We start from the raw sequence: 17,727 nt of genomic DNA, 5'->3' as shown, positions 1-17,727 counted from the left end.
AATAAGCAAACAATGAAAGTCACCTCTTCACAAGTAATTCCTCACTATTGTCATAAATAGCTACACTATGCAAAAAAATACATTTTTTAGCAAAAATGCTTCTGGCTTTAATGTTCACTTTGGAAATATTGAGAAATGGAACCTTATAAGTTATTCATTAGATGAGAATTAATGCAGTCACTATTCCTGGCTTCTGATTAAGTGCTGTCTTGTAACCTAGTAACATTGGAAATAATGACCAGATGATAATTTTCTGCAAATTGAGTCAATGAAGAGAAGTTTTGATATGTCAAGTTGCAACACTACTTGCCCAACAGAAATTGCCTAGAGACCCATTTACAGTTGTGGACACAATTTTCTTCTGTGTTTGTATGGGATAGTGTATACAGATAAAGCCCATCTCTAATGATGGATTCATTCTCGCTCTTCCAATGTGATAGTTAAGGTAGTGGGAAATGGTGATGAAGGAACAAAAATCTACAATCTCAGAATAATGTAAAAAAGGAATTTAAGGTTTTTTTCAGCTCATCTTCACTGAAAATACTGGGCAGAATTCATTAAACTGCTAGCTGTGAATCCTCTGACAGACTTCCACATAGTATACAGGACCACAAAAGTGTATAGAACTCTCTCTCATCACTAACATCTTATCTTGCTGGGGGCTCCAATATAAAAGACAAGTGAAAGACACAGAGGAAAAACTTCTATTAGTATTACCGGTTTAGGACTGGAGTTGTGTAAGAACACTCAGCAAATTCCAGAATTAATCCAGAATCCTTTTTCATTAATCTAAAAAAAATTAAGGTCTGTTTCTAAAAACTAGTCCGCAAGTACCTGGGATAGGAAAAATGAATAAGTACAAAGACAAGTTAGTACAGAAAAATGCACACACACATACACACATATATGTACACCACAGAAGTTCAGAAAGCATGCACGGTTGAAATGGAGTCACTGAAGCAAAGAAAAATCTCAGAGAATAGGAACTACACAATAGTTACTCAGTTAATGTGTAAGTTAAAAAGCGATCTAACTACTTGTGGAACGCAAAGGGGGAAAAATGTAAGGAAAAAAAAAAACCACAGAAGGGTAGAAAAGTATTAAATATTAAAGCAGAAAGTTGCCATTGCCACAGGAAAAAAAAAAAAAAAAGGATTAGAATCAGCTTGAAACCTGAGGGCAGCCATTAGAGAAAGGCAGAGTGGGAACCCACTACGTGTATGGCTAGATGCGAAGCGGCCGAGGAAGACGCGGACGGCTGATGCGGAGGAGCGGCGCCAGCAGCCCTGCCCCGGGGCTCGGCCGGGCGGGTGCTGCGGGGGGCGGCGCTGCGGGGGCGGGCGCGGAGCGCGGGGCGCACCGCCGGGGCCGGGGCGAGGCGGGGAGCTGCCAGGGGCTGGAGCGGGATGCGGTTAACAGCGGCTGGATGATGGGGAAGGGACCATGGAGCAAAGGGGCTGCCGGAGCCGCGGCGTTACGGCTGCTGGCCTCGGGCTGGCTGCCCCGGCCGGGTGTGCCTCCAGCCAGAGCGGCCGCCGTGTAAAGACGGAGATCGCGCGGTGCGGTGCGCAGCAGCCGCGGCTCCTGGCTCCCTGGCTCCGGCTGCAGAGCGAGGGGGTAGGGAGGATCATCACCCCTGGAGGGGAATAAAATGCATTACAAAAAAAAAATCTTTAATAAACAATCTTCTGGAAGGAGGATGGACAAGGGGATGAGGAGAGGATGGGGTCAGAAAGTGGTGGATGGGAAAAACTGGTGGTCTGGATTAGGGGAGCAGGAGATCAGGGGACAGCACTCCCCAACTGACCCTCTTGCCTTCATGCTCCGGGGCACAGAAGTGAAGAGGAGAAAATCAGAGAGAAAGGTGGAGAGGAGCAGGAGGAGGAGGAAGGGGCGGGGGGCTGCTTGCGCGCTTAGGGGTAGGGGCGAGCGGAGGGCGGCAGTGTGAGATGGCATTCGCATGAACACACATCGACATCATCTATACATCCACACGCGTCTGGGTAGGGGCGGGCAGAGCCTCCGCCGCACCCCCGGGAGCAGCCGGGGGAGGCGCCTTGGTCCCCCCGCCGGGAGGGGGCACGGCGGGGCCGGGAGGGGCTCGTGGGAGCTGCTGAAGCGGATGCCTTCACCTGGGGCTCTCCATCAGTGAGAGAGGCGAGAAGAGGCAGTCGGGTTTGGAGAACTACCTCTGGATGGTTTAAAAAAGAAAACAACAAAAAAAAAAAACAGAAAAGAAAAAGGAAAAAACCCAACTCTGCAATCCTCTACTCCCCCAGGCTCAACACCATAAGGGACTGCTATATTTGAGGCTGTCAGAAGGATGGGAGAGAGAGACTGAGAGTCAGGGCGAGAGAGACGGTGCCACAGCAGCGGTAAGTGTCTCTGCCGTTCCCCCAGCCAGGCACTGATTTCCCTGGTTAGACTTTGGAGTGTGTGCAGATTATTCGTTGCAATATCCATCGCGGCATCTCTGTGAGCAGTCTGCTGTGAAGCCGGCAGTGGTGAGAGATCCCGGTTTTGGGCTCCTACTACAGGCTTATGTGTTTTGTTTTTTTTTTTTTTTTTGTTTTGAATCTTACGTTGGAATTGTTGTCATAATTGAGCAGAAAAGTTGAAGCAGAAATTACTGTGGTCTGCTGTATGCTTCCTATCATTTAACTAGCGAAGCAAACTACTGCAGTGAATGAGTTGTGAAGAGAGATGGCTTTTAGAAAAAAAATACGTACTTCAGAGAAGAAATACCTGTTTCAATGTACTATTTTTTTATATCTGGGAGAGCTACCATGCTAATGCTTGACGTTTAATCAGGAAATAACCCAGCATATTAAATTTATAGAGATGCACTTAAAGTTGTGCTGTTTTGGAGTTCAGAATGGTACTTGGCTTTGGGATAAACAATTATCTCTAGAATTAGAAAAGTACAGTGCCTGGACCATTCTCCTTTGCTGACAGGCAAAAGAGATGGAATTACATAAAGATGCACTGATTTTTCCGCTCTGATGTGAGGACAGTTGATAAGACTATGTGGAATGTCCATGAACTGGCTAGAAGACAAACTTAGAGTTATTGGAACATAGAGCATGAACTGTTTTTAAGATTTTTATATGAGAAAAAAAATCATTCATTACTGTATCTGTACTTTAGATGTTTAGTTTCGTTCCTCTTGAGCACAGAAACTTCATACAACAGAAGTTACACAAGGTAGTGTAATGTGAGGACTAAAGTTTTCTATGTTTTGCAATATTTCAGAAATTGGACAAAGTTTTTACAAAGTTATTTTTTTAATTTAAAAAGTACTATTTTACTAAAACGACATATTTTCTTTTTTGTTGTTGTTTGTTTGGGGGTTTTTTGTTTTGGTTTGGGTTTTTTGGGGGGGGTTTTGTTTGTTTTTTTTTTTTTTTAAATGAAGAACCTGGTGCCAGTTTTTTTTCTGAGGAGTTACAGCATTCTTCTAGACTTCAGTGAGTTTTTGATGAGACTCTGAAGTTTGAAACTACATATAAATGACACACTCAGTATTAGCCAAAAGCCAAGGAGGGATTCCTGATAATTAAAATTTGAATGATATTTTCTAATTTATAAAAGTGTAATTAATTCTTGCTGAATTATAGTACTACTCCTTCAGAAGTACTTTGTGGCAATCAATATTAACACAAAATCAGTTTGTCATGATTAATGTTATTACAGTGGATATTGAAAGAATTAGCAATAATTGGGCCATTACCTTAAAGAGCTATCAAATTATCTATTAGAATTTCTAAAAGTATATTTAATAAATATGCTTTAATTATTATAGCACTTAGCTACAAAGTTTCAAAACCCCCTTGTTGTGGGGGAAAACTCTTGTTTACTAGTGTGAGGTATGCCGAAAGGAAGACAGAAAACTAAGATGTGAACTGTAGTAACTGAGGAATGTTTCATGTACAGAGGCCTTCAGTGGCAATATACTTTTAACTATGGGAATGTATAAGAGAAGGGGTTAAGAAAACAAAGTCTGGGAAGACAACAAATATATTAAGGAGAGTAAAGTGTTAAGCATCCTTGGAGGTAATAACAGCTAGGTAGTTTTATAAGGGGACTATTCAACATGCAACGCTTCCATTTCATATACTTACAGGGCAAATGCCCATGCAAAAAGTCAGAACTTGCAGAGCATGATATAAAAGTGTGAAGATAGCTATGGATAGTTGGGAGATTAAGAATGTAGATTTTAGTTTTATTGGTCAATATGAAGCTGAGGGTCCTACTTTGAATTCTAGGTTAATATATCAGGGCAGGGATCTTAATTTCATTTTATAATGAGGGCAGGTGCACTAAGAATGAAAACAGAAAATTAAAAAAAACTTGACTGGCTGAATTATAGCTGAAAATTTGAAAGAAAGGAGCTTTGAAAACAGGTCTTAGGGAAAAATATCCTAGCAACTAAGATAAAAGGTATGATTAAAAGTTCTGCTATTAAAGGGCAACTTTAAGAAATGCATAACTTGGAGGACTGTTAGAACAGATTTAATACAGGACGGTCATGACTGGCAAATTTGCTTGAGCCCCCTGAATAAGTTGCTGACATGGTAAACTATTGGGGAATCTGTAATATGATTTATGGGAGTTTCAGAAAATGTCCAGTTCTGTGCTCCACAAAATATTGATTTGGAAAGTAAAATTTTTAAGGAATGCTGGAATGAATTCAAATCTGACTTAGACATAGGGACCAGAGGGTGTCAGTAAAGGTAAAGAGCACTGGATGGAAGGAGGAGGTTAAAAGTATGATGCTTTAAGTGACAGTCTGAGATCCAGTTTTCCTTCTTGCTTGTTATAAAGCTGGTATGTTCAAAAAGGGTAAATCTGATATGCTAGCAGTACAGAAAAATCTGTCCCACTAAACAGATTCAACAGACTGGAAGTTTTCTGATCAGGTTAATGACAGGAATATTTATTTTAAATAATTGGTGCAAGTCTTTACAAAAGGCATCATAGAAAATTATATGTTAAGAATATACATGCCAAGGCATTGAGCCCTCTTAGGTGATTGGTTCAGTGGCATTGAAACAAAAATAGTTCTTCTGAACGATTTTGTTTTTCTGCACGTAGCCTGCAACACAGATCTTAGTTCCTCTGAATGCACTGCGTAATTTGTCACTGCTGGTTTGCTCCCTCCATATGCTCCTGCTAACTGCTTCTGCATTGCACTTTCTATCAGTTTCAGAACAACCTCAATCATTTGAACAATGTCTTGTACACTAAAATGCTAAACTGAAATCCATCGCAGTTTATACTGCATTCTTAATTTCCTGAGAATCAATGTCAAACAGACATTTGCTAGCTAATATTGTATTAGTAGGGGCTTTATAGTATTTATTTTCCTCCTTCTGTGCATGGCTTCTCTAATGCTTTTTTCAGAGTCTGTTACACCCTGGATTACCAACTTCTTAGCACTTTACAAGGGAAAAATACTCTTTCTGGAAGTGATGGAGTCCCTATTGATTCTTATCTTCTGAGTGATTTTGATCAATAACGCTATATTAGGGGATGGTACCTTTTCAAAAATTATGAAATTGTTAAAACTTGTTAAGATAAATATGTTCTTATTTTACTTAAAGATTTAAAAGTCTCATACTGTACATGTATGTATGTGTAGATGTGTTTATACACATGTATGAGAGCAATGATTTTGTAAGCTGGAATGGAAGCAACAGTAACATTTTCTGGTTAATGGAAGGAAATGTAATCTGTTCTGTTTTACAATTAATTTCTTGTCTGATTTATGAAAATATCGCAAAGTGTGTGAACCTTAAGAAAATCTAATCTTTGCTTATGTGCTGCTTTCTAAAAGGAAATTCAGGATGATTCACTGTACTTCATAAAGGCAACAAATCAATTCTAAGGTGTTACAAGTGGATATGTAATAAGGGAAATACAATGTCAGACTCTGTATGTTGTGAATAGAATAAAACATTAGAATTACCTTCCGTGTTACAACTGATGTTCTTGATCACACATGCCCATACTTATTCTATATAGTCATCCACTTAGACTAGCTCCTAAGCTTACAGAGTCATGAGGTTATGTCAGAATGACAGAGTAATGCATGCTGTCATGTGCTAGTTAAAACATCATAGCTCACCTCTTTACATCTCCTTCAGGACCAAACTTACATGTCAGTCTCGGGAAAAATTGATAACTCTTCTCCATTCCCATCCTTAGAAATAGAAAATACATCAAACTCTTTCCATCCATCAGAAATCTCTTTTGGGAATTTCCTTTTTCAGTATGCTCTTAAAGGTTTTATTGTAAATGGTGTTAAAACGTGATGTTATTGTTGGGGAACCTTCTGCTCCTGGAACTAAAAACAGACAAACTTTGATCATCGCAGTTCCTGAGAGGGGTAAAGGATAACAACTTTTCACTCAACATACTGTGGCTTCAGCCTCCTTGTGAGTGAGAAACGTTCTACTTCTAATTGTTAAAGATTTACTATATATTCAGTGGGACTCCTAGCCTTCAAATTATTTTGATCAAGACTAAATGTATGACTTTGTAATTGATGCAGACATAGTATCAGACCAGTCTTTTAGGTGTCTTCCTTTACCAAATAACATCACTTTACAAGAATTCATGAATCCCATTTTATTTTTATCAATTTTATAGTCTTCATTAAGTACATGAGGGACACTGCCTTGTGGCTGCAATATTCCTGCTATAGATTGTAACCAACCTGCTATAGCAAAGCATTCAACCAAGAGTAGTGGCTACACAGATGGGCAGGTAAATGAAAAAGACTATTTGGTCATAGTATCAGAAGAAGCTAATGTAAAAGCATAACCTCCTCATAATATTACTTTGAGAAGACATTCAGGCACTAAACTTTAAAAGTTTTAATTCTTGCTTAGCCATGAAGAGACATATCTAGAAGACGTGTCTGCTGCAATATCTTCCCCACAAATATGGCCTCAAAACTACATGGCAAGGAGCTTAACAGAAATTTACTCTTGGAAAAGGTGGTTAATTATTACCTGTTTAAGAACATATGCATTATATTTTCTGAAAGATCACCCATTATCCCTGTTAGCTCCTCCACAGCTTTTATATGCTATTTACTCTTCGTTATTTGCAGGTCTCCACAAAAAGTTGAGGTGTAATGAGCAAAACCACAACAAAATGAGTCAACAAAATCATAGGGCATGGTTTACCTCTTCTTCTGAGATAGTTCTCACAGAGAAAATTTTCCAAAAGTTAAATATTTTAGACACTCCAGAAAATTACTCTGGACATGCTGAAACATTTGTATAACATTGAACACTGCTGGTCTGATAGAGTCATTCAGCTTTATCAAATTCATATTACTGTGAAGTAATCGGGATTATTCATTTATCTTTATGTTTATTCCTGTGATGGCTTGCATAGGGGACAAAATGTACAGATGAAATGGATGGAATAGAAAATACTGAAAATTTCATGAACTCTCTTATTCCTATATAGGAATTTTAGTATGTCTAGCACAGAAATTCATTTGAAGTTCTGGACATAGAAACAAATTAAAATTCCCTTCAATCTGTTTTTCCTATGCTCACTAATATTTTTTCCACAAGCATTCATTGCCTGGAATATTATACTACAGCCCACTTTCTGGACCAAATTAATGATAGTAAACTTTGGATGTAAGGTTGCACTTTCAAAACTGGAATAAAACCATATATAATTCTGTATCTACTACCTCGGTTACTTTGATGTTCAGTTTACCAATTGCATATATAAATAGTAGAATTTCTTTTTTGGCTTAACTTGTAGGTACATCTATTTACGTATATTAAAAAAATGCAGATACCACTTTAAAATGCAGTTGCCTCAGGTGCCCAATTCACATCACAAGTCCATACTAAATATTATTTAGTCTCTGATTGTCATAGAAGATTTTTTTATTGTTGTTTTATGAGCAAGGTCCTTTATTTCTTTCTAACTCTTACCATCATCGTGGCAGAAGGCATAACAATCATAAATCAGGATTGCATTGTACTAGTGCTGTAAACATGAAATGGTCCCTGAATCAAAGAACATATGGCTTCACTCAAAACATTCCTTTTTTTTGCTGTTATTTGTGACCTTTGAAAAGCTTATATCTGAGGGAAGACATCTGTGTTTCACAACCATGCTACCATGATCATGCACAGATTTCTTCAAGATCACCTCCCACACCAGAAAAAAGCCCAAGATACGATCTGGAACACAATGACATGTGTAATGATCACACATACATGCTATAAAATGTCTTGCAAATTTGTCTGAAGACTCTACCAGCAGTCCACAATTACTTCTGAAATGTGTATTTTTTAGACCTCTTTTCTAAATTGACTTATTCTTCAGGTTTCCAAAATCTTGTACAGATTAAATCTTAATAAAATCAGTATATGGACTTTCACAATACATTCTTTTAGAAGATAAGTTCTCCTTATTTAAATTTTTTATTTGTTTTGGTCAATCAAAAAATCATTAATTAAAAAAAATATTACTCACCCTTGTGCCATGACCTTATTCTTTCTTTGTTTTTTTTTTTACTTTTGCACATCTTAGGTGATACAAGGTCTTGATTTCTCAGTCTCATACTATGCAAGATGCTCAAAATGTTACTCCCCTTTAACACCTGCAATGTCATGTATTGTTGCCACTTACATAAAAGTCAGCTCAGGGAATGTGGGAATAAAGCCATGACTTCTCCGATGTCACAAAGTCTCTCTGATATGTGTATGCACATCTTCTCAACTCAAAACCAATTGTGTAGTATTTTCTCTGTGTGGACTTTGGAAGCTATTTCTTGGACACAGAAATAGCTTCAGACTCAGGAAGACTACCTTGTTACATGATTTTGATAAGAGACATAATTGAAAACTTAGATCAGATCAGATAACCAGGGAGGATAATTTATTAAGAGGACCATTGGCATACAGAGATAATTTGGAAAACGTGATATAGAGCTGAAATGTCTGCAGTCTTGTTTTCCCTCTTGCATATCACAATTGACTGATTGCTAAGATCTAAGTATTTATTTGCCTTATCAATCACTTTGTGCCTGAGTCATTCACTGATGGGCATAATCCTCTGTTTGTGACTTCAAAAGACATCTCTGGAGGAAATTTGAATGTCATCAGCAACGAATTGAGATATTACTGAAAGCATCAGGTAGGAGAGAGATGTTTGCACAAGGGGCATATTAATCAACAACTGGAGAAAATAAGCAGCGTCAAAGCAGCATTATTCAGTTGAATTTGAATTAAATTCTTGCATATTTTCTGCAAAGTAGAAGCAAGACAGTTAGACAGATTGATCAAATCATGCAAAAAAACAAAGCCCATTCCTAGAAAATAAATATAGTTTGAGTAAATTGGGAAGCCTTAAGTGTATAGGAATACTAAAGATTCTACACTTAAAGGGTCATTACTTAATTTCTGTTATCTCTGTAAGTTTTCATTAACTATCCATAAATTGCTATGAAGATTCTTTCTCCGTCAATCTTTTCAAAATACTTCTTTGGAAACAGTATGACTGTAGTTGTAAAAGGAATATAAAGGTATTTGCTAAGGATTTCTTTCAAAGCTTACAAAAATATGTTAAAATTATAAACAATAGGGGCATGATTATATAGGATTATGGGATTTGTAAACAAGAATAAGGTACGAGAGAAAAAGGAAAGTATCATGGTTTTTTGTTATTTTGCTTCAACAGAAAATGATTAGTAGTTTCATATGTGGTATTCTGCATATAGTAAAAGCTGACATATAAGAAAATACAGTCAGTTGAACACTTTTAATGTTTACTGAAGATAATTTCTATTTCAACAACGGCATGCTAGATTCATGTGTTATCTAAGATTTCAGAAAAAATAATAGGCTTTTTTGAGAGGATTGGCTTAAAGAATGTGGGTTATGAGAAACCTCTCCAGAAACTGTAATGGACATGCTTACTCCTTGTAGTCTACAGTAGAGTAACCGAGAAGCTTAGGAGATCCCAAGAATTTATCTAAAAACTACCTGTAGAGGGTATAATAGGATCTGGAATATTTTACAGTGGAAGAAACAGACTGTAAATAGCTATATACAAGTCAGTGATTTTGGACTTTTTGTTATTATTTCTGGGTTTATTTTAGTATTGTGATGAGGTAAGAGCAAAGCAAATGCAAAAGTTTACCTTTTATTTGACCTAATCTTGTTCTTTGAATTGGCCGAGAAAAAGTCCATCCATCAAATTAAAAATAAAAATTAAACCAAATAAAATTAACTTCCAGGATCATGGACACTAAACATAGAATTGTTTTACTTCTTTATAATATAGGACAGATTTTAAGGCACCTCAGAGATAGAGAAAGAAATAATTTTTCCTTGTTTAAGAAAACAGCCTAACAGTTAATTCAGTAGAAGCTTTGACAGGTTATGGAGAGAAGATTCTATTGCAGGAGATTTTTAATGCTTTCTACTAATTTTTATTTTGAATTTATTAGTTACTAGTGTATAAAAATATTAGTGGATTTGCTGTCTTTAGTTATAATTATTTCCTCTTAGTGTATTGTTGCCATTTTCCTTTATATTTCCTTAGATTTCTTCATCACCTGAGATTTTCCCACATGTTAGCTGTCATGAAATTAGTTTTCTTAATTTGGATGCTTGGTTTACCATTTCTGGAATTTGTATTTTATTGCTAATGTCAGACAAAGAAGAAGGAGATAAGGGGAGTATTGAGAACACAACCGTTCATCAGTTCCCATAGCCACATATAAAAGAAGCAAATAAATGTATTCTGTTAATGCAGTAAAGTCAGAGTCCTTGTGCCTTGAGATACATTAAAGAGACTCTCTAGCACTCCAAGGACTGCCAAATTAGATGATGCCGAGGGAAAAGAAAGAAAAAGGAAATAAGAAAAAAAGCACTTTCATATAAAATTCACATTGCATTTAACAAGCGTAAGACAGAAACACTTATCCAAAGCAGAAAGCGCAGGTCACTACAGGTTGAGTTTAAGAGCCAGGCTTTTCACCGAGTGGCTGCAAACACAAGTCAGGTAGTACAGAAATGGTGAAGACCAAGCAGTGATGAATCCCCGTTTCTCTCCTCAGTACTGAGAGGAAGAAGGGGAAAGCCCACATAAATTATTCATCTTCTGTGTCACAGACCTGCACCTGCAAATGGATAATCCCTCTATTAGGGTTGCAGAAGGTCACATAGCACATACACAAAACACTGTTCTGGGTTATTGAGTTTTTTTGATGTGCTGGGTAGAAGCTGTCACCTGAGCACCATTGGGAATCAGGTATTGTGCCTACCATCCTGTCAAGTTATATTTGTCCTAAAAATACCTTAGCTACCCTTATGATATGTTCTGGGTATAGAATAGATTTTTACAGGCATGCTTCTTATTCAAAGCATGCATTTAAAGACTCTGTCTTTTAAATTTAATGAAAGTAAGCAGTTGAAGTCCATTGACCACTAGCACCTGGTTACTCCTGTTTTCCTTAGCGGCTTGTGCATATCCCTCACACCTCTTCTAGTTCTCTTTTCTTATTGCCACGCTAGGGTCACATCCTTGCTTTTTGCCTTTTTATAATTGTGATCAGGGTTTTGTGGCTAATCTTTACTCATAAGGACTAAAAACTATCCAGAGCGAAAGTCTCTGCTGGCATAAGCAACACTAAATTTGGTGGGATCCTGCCTGCTCATTTTAGGGTGGCTGCCCCACCTTGAATTTTTCTGCTATCCTCAACCTCTACTCCCCTAGGAAGCATATTTTGCCACTGGTTGTGACTGACGAATTCTAGGCTGGATTTTAGATCCACTACAAAATATATTCTGGCTATGTTAGCAACAAGCAGAGCTGCACAAAAATTACCCATTTTTGTTCTATAAGTGTCCATCTGCAGCAATGATGGTTTTCTGCCTAAATATTTTATTCTTCTGTGAATGTGCAAAAAATGTGATTTTTTTTCCCCTCCTGCCAGTTCTGCTGACAAGCAGAACTTTTTCATATGACTCTATAATTAGGCTCCAGAGTCCTGTGGAGACACACAACAGAGTAGTAGGCTTTATATTCTGCAACATTCAAAAGTTGCAGTTCACAGACATGTGCACTTACATCTATCCCACCTCTTTGCATGCTATAACTAGTCTCTTCCATTCCCTTTAGATCTGTCCCCCTGTGTCTAACAAAAATGAGAATTTTGAGTGTTTCTGGTCCAAAACTGCAAATCAGCACTCGGCCACTGTGTGAAACTTTTGACAGAATGCAGTTTCAGGTCATTGAAAATACCAGCTCAGAAATCTTGTGTTGCTTAGGTTATGTAATGAAACTATCAAACTTTATATCAAAACATAATTCTTATGGGTTTTCGCACAGTTCTTTTCAGCATGATTGTGAATTTTTATTGTTGTTTCCATCACATTACAGTGTTCCTGATCACAAAACCCAGTGGTGATGTTCCTATATAATGTTCCTATAGCAAATATATAATTGTAAGAAATAGATCACTGGTAAAAGTTTTATGTGGATTATTATATATTGATGTTGTATGGCCAATGGGGAAATCATCCATTTTCCTTTAAGATAAGCTTCAAACTAATTTGTGTTAAAGTACGTTGTTTTAGAGAACACAAGTCTTTGCTACTTGAGAGCACAGATAGCCACAAACACCAGTAAATTAGTAACATTAGTTTTACCTCTTAAAATGATTAACATCTGAGATTTCACAACTAGTAAGCTTCTATCCAAACCATTTGGAAACATGGACAAATATGATTCGTTTAGCTTTGTATTGACACAATTTGGAGAAAAGTATTTTCATGTTATAATATAGTTAATGAGAATTGCAGCTTAATCTTTAGCACTGTTACCAGCAAGAAGAACATTTCCTGTCCCTAGCTCATTTTTATAGGCTTACTTAATAATATAGGCAGTTGAGTCTGCCTGCTTGAACTAAAATAATTAGCAGACAGTAAACAACATTTTATGTTTCACTTTATGAATGGTGTGGTGCCACTTTAAATATTTAATGTTTTGATCTGAATGATCAATTAATTCATGCAAAGTGCCAGGTTACAACTACAGTCCGAGCAAGAAAGCTGAGTTGTAAGAAAAGGTTGGCTCCTGTAACTGCTTCCAGCCAGCAAGGGCTGCAGGAAATAGAAGACCTAAAATGAATGTTAAAAAGGAGGGTATGAAAATGTAGAAGCTGTCAGAAAACAAATGGTAAAAAGGTGAGAGAAGAGTGGGAGTGGATAGAAAGTTGTTTAATGCAGCTCAGTGACTGAATATCCATATGAGATCTTACAGGAGACAAGTATCTCATACATTTGAATTTCAGGTGGTGACTTATTTCTTTGTATATTCAGGGTAAGAAAAACAAAACGATATCCCTCTTAGTCAAATTTACTTGCTTTTCTCATGAATACTGATGGTCTAAGGAAGAGAAGACCGAGAGTGTGCCCGCAAAGTAGTCAAAGCTTAGGTGTTGAACGTGCCAAAACCAGCAATGATTATAGTTTTAACTTCAGGACCCATGTACATATGTTCTGAGGAACTTTATACACAATCTTAAATTAAGCAAACACTTTACCAACCTTTACTTCAATTTAATTAATCTTAGGTGAAGTTCTGAACAATACATTTAAGAAAGAAATAGCCATGTTTTATTTCCATCAGAAACATTCAAAAACATACTCCTTAACCTTAAAAATGTATTTATTTTTGTAGATTATGTCTTGTAAACCCCAATATTTCTTTTCTATTGGGTTTTTTCTTTTTTATTTTCAAAATTCCAAAAACACTGAATATCTGATAAACACATCATAAAAATTTTAAACAAACTGTTTGATTCAGTCAAATGTAGTTCACTTTCAACAGTATAAAATATTCAGAAAAACATGTTTCCATTTGTTTTTTTCTGGAGACTAGATGAAGATGCAGCCAGTGCCATGTGAGGCTAGAGAATAACATTATTTTCTGGCTGATGCACAACTCAAAAAAATGTCCACAAGGGCATTTCTTACTGTGCCCACTTCCATTAATTAGTTCTATTACTGCAGCCTACGATGAGGCTTCTGAGCTGTAACACACAACAGTTTTCCCCTCCAACTCTTTTATTAATCATGATCACACTTAGAAAAGAGCCTTGCCCGTTTTTCACATTTCATACTGAATTTACAGGATTGACAGAAAACCCACAAAAATATTTGCTATCCTGTTATGTTTGGTACAAAAACCACTGCACAGTGTTTAATACAGCTCCCTGGTGTGTCATTTGTGTATGGTTGTTTTCTATAGAAAGATCAAGCTTTGGTTGTATTTTTCAGTAGAGCATACTGCCTTCATCATTTTAAAGACGGTGCTGCAAGTCCCTTGCCATTTGAATAGGGGAAGTTTCCTGGAAGTGTGCTGTGGAGTGGAGGGAGGTTTGATGGGGCACAGATCGTGCATATGGGAAACTGGCTCCATCTCATCCTCGTGCTGGATTGGGAGACTTTTCACCTGTCACTGGCACCAATGCAACATTACTGAAACATTATATGTCCATGTCACTGTCACTGCTTTTTTTTTCTCCTTTGGAAATAATCAACAAAACGTCACAGTCATCTGAGAAAAAGTGAGTCTTACAGGACTCCCTTATGAAGTGGGTCTACTTTTTCTTTATTTATAATAAGCTTTGATGACAGGATTTGGGTGCTTATTTGTTAATGAAAATCCAAAGATGGATGTGAAAAGAAGAACATTTCATTTTGTTCAAATATTTGTTTCTTTCACAGTTTTTCTTCTCTAGACTAAAAATATTCTTTTGATATATTAAAAATAAAATTCCATTCCCAACTGGGATTTTGCTAGTCATTGTCATAAAACAGAAAAATCTATTTTTAATCCAGCTAATCTATTAACTACCACTGGTTCTGAGCAACCAAGGACTTCATTTTCACACTGTGTCTATTCTCCCATCTGTAGAAACTGATGCAAACATAAGGGAGGTCAGTTACCTATTCATCCTCTCTTCATGGTTTTTTCTGTGACACAGAAAACTCTAAAACTAGCAGCAAAGAGCAGTTTGAACAGATCACTTAGTTGCCAAGGTAATAAAATCCATGAAACAAGAATAAGCAGATTTCTTGTATGATACTTAATGTTCATGGCTGACTAAGAAAAAAGGTAACAGGTTTTTGTAGCAGATAAGGTGCACATCTTTTGGAATAGCAATTTGCAATATTTGTGCAGTTTGCAGAGCCTGTACTAGATGAGGTGTGAACCAAGAAGAGGGAAAAGGGATATTTAACTACCCAAAATGGCTAGGTCCAATGCACTTGTATCCCAAACAGTTATTTCAAATGTATGTATGTATGAGTATGCAGGGAAAGACAATTTTTTTTCAGAATTTCAAGTAACATTCAGAAGATTGTGAATTGTGATTGTCACCTGTGATTTGTGAGATATGTCTTACTGTTCTCAGTAAGAAAGACTGACCAATAACTTTTGATTAATATGTTTTTTACTGCACCATTAAGCTTGTGTAGTTTACTAGCAACATGGGGAAATTCACAAATATAACATTTTTTTTTGCTCTCCAAATACAAATAAAGCAGCTTGTGCAGGCGTCCTCAAGGACCTGTGTCCTCAAATACATTTATGGAAGTTAATGTTCAGAGGATATTTATGGGAAAATTGAAGTAAATCATGTTAAGCCTCATATTACCATGGTACTGAACTGGGGGGAAAGAATTTATTTTGGTAGAGATAAAATATCTCTCTAGTCAGAGAAAGAAGGTATTCCAGAGCTCTGGACTTGCCATTGAAATCTCCGTGGTTTGCAGCCTGTCCACTCAGGGTCTGTGAGTGAGTTTTCCCCTTGGAACTGAAGTTTTATGAGACGAATTCACAGCACAGTAAATACTAATGATCTTTGCTAACTCTCATCTGCTTTATTTGTCAAGATGATGAATCTGCATATGCTCAAAGTTTTAAAAGATATTGTGGTTTGCTATCGCCTCTAATGGGGACTTTTTTTTTTTTTTTTAATAGCATGGAATTTTGCCGTTCAGAGTAATTTTGTTTCATTATGCTCATTTTTTGTGTAAACAGTGATCTGTTGCCATTTGGTCTCATACAGGCTGTTTTACTACAGAAGTTGTTCATCAAAGTGTTGACATTTCATTTTAGGACACATTTGGAAAACAGATATTGTTGCTGGTGGTGATTGTTGTTTTGCTTTGACTTAGGAAATGCCACATAGTGTACGTGAAAGACCTATGCACTTGTAGGAGTTTACCTGAACTCACATTCCCAGACACTTTAGAAGGAAAATTAGCCCTTTGCCTCAACCTTCTCTCACACCAAAATGCCACCTACATAACGCAGGCAGAGCTGAAGCAAATTAAAGGAAACACTTCCTCATACAGCATGAAGTCAACCTGAGGAGTATAGTCACATAATTCATAGATCTGATTTTTGAAAGGGTTGGATAATTTTATGACCAATAATAACATTTTAGTTATGCATACTAATTGGATTTCCTGCTTCATAGCATCAGGTATAGGGTCACTACATCACTACAGGGGTCGGGAAGGAATTTGTTTACACACACAGGCATATGTTCACACCCATGAGCACTTCTCCTGCATACAGCACTTAATTTCAATGATGTGTAATAGGGACATTTCTGAATCATCCAGCATAGGCCACGAGTTGTGAATAGTTAAGGCCACATGTCAACAAGAGCCATGCAGAGGAACTGTAGTGATTGCATGTGGAGCATTCTAAAACTGTGGGCATTTTGTCCATTTTCCAAATCTCAGCAAGTCTGGACCCAGTTGCAGGAGGAAGAGAATCTGTCTAAACCTTAGCTTTAATATTCAAATATTAAATATTCAATAATATTAATATTTCTGGCAATATGAAAAGCAATGCAAACCTCAGTCAATACCAGTGTGCCAGCTGTTGGCTGTATACATTAAAATGTGATTGAGAGTTTTGTTAGCACATCCTTCACTCTCCCATCATAGTAATTTCAGAAATCAACAGAAATTAAAAAAATAGGACAGCATAGCATAGTTGCAACTTTAAAAGTATTACTGGTTTTTTTTTATTCATACTATAGGTAAAAATTAAAAATTGATTTGAAAATTCAGAGGATAATTACTGCAGAGAAAGTCCAGCTATAAGTATGATGAAGTAGCACACTGAGCCTCTTTTTATTTTGCTATTTTTCCTATCATGCTCTATGTCATCTACACTGGAACATGAACCTATGGGAGAATAGACTAATTAGTAGGGTTACTAAAGTATCATATATCATTATCAGCACTTTCAGCTGGATCTTGAAACCTTTTCTGTCACTGAGACTCACTGTATAGAATAGGAGAAGAGTTAGGCAGCAGTAAGAGGCCAACCAAAATCTGTATGTTCAGCATGCAGATGCCTAGAGCATGGCAAAGGCAAGGAATGATGACAAGGACAAGCGCTATATCTCACTGAGGCCACCACAATGGTCATTCACAATGCATGTCATCAAACCACTTCTTTAGAAAGTTATGTTTTTAAAATAAAAGTATAACACTCATTTTGTTAAAATGCAAGAAGATAAATTTCATTACTGGACTCTCTGTGGTTAAAGCTACTCCCCAAGTTTGAGTTATGGGCTTAGTTTTGTGAGGAGCCAGGGAAGATACAAATGCACACGTACATTGCCATAGCATAGTTAGTGCTCCCTGA

General features: G+C 37.1%; 1 protein-coding gene across 5 annotated transcripts in view; it reads left to right on the top strand.

Moving 5' to 3' along the window:
• The first annotated feature begins 2,088 nt into the window (after window positions 1-2,088).
• Window positions 2,089-17,727, top strand: part of CNTN5 (contactin 5) — a 603,369-nt gene continuing 587,730 nt past the window's right edge. For all 5 annotated transcript variants that reach the window (XM_051780168.1, XM_051780170.1, XM_051780169.1 and 2 more), the window contains exon 1: window positions 2,089-2,375. The gene's annotated coding sequence lies outside the window, so the exon portion shown is untranslated. The remainder of the gene's footprint in view (window positions 2,376-17,727) is intronic.

This window comes from Manacus candei, unplaced genomic scaffold (genome assembly GCF_025592945.1).
Source record: "Manacus candei isolate 608988 ecotype Guabito, Panama unplaced genomic scaffold, ASM2559294v1 h1tg000014l, whole genome shotgun sequence".
In the NCBI taxonomy this organism is placed as follows: Eukaryota; Metazoa; Chordata; class Aves; order Passeriformes; family Pipridae; genus Manacus; species Manacus candei.
This window is presented reverse-complemented; position numbering and strand designations above follow the sequence as displayed.